Genomic DNA, 216 nt, shown 5'->3' with positions numbered 1-216 from the left:
CCCCCCCCTTTTTCTTTGCCCCTCTCCAACCACAAATGTGAAATTTGCCATCAGGTGCCGCTCTCCAGTAGGTCCCAGTGTTGACGAGCACCGCGCACCACCTCCATGTACCATCATCTCCCCGCGGCGCCTGGCTGGAAATGTCAGCCGGATCCTCAAGCACCTCTTAACCTTCACGTGTTCGCATAAAACGGGGGAGAAACCCCCCACCCCCAC

This window comes from Charadrius vociferus, unplaced genomic scaffold, assembly GCF_000708025.1.
Source record: "Charadrius vociferus isolate BGI_N301 unplaced genomic scaffold, ASM70802v2 scaffold1746, whole genome shotgun sequence".
In the NCBI taxonomy this organism is placed as follows: Eukaryota; Metazoa; Chordata; class Aves; order Charadriiformes; family Charadriidae; genus Charadrius; species Charadrius vociferus.
The sequence above is the reverse complement of the archived record's forward strand: the minus strand, read 5'-3'. Positions refer to the sequence as shown.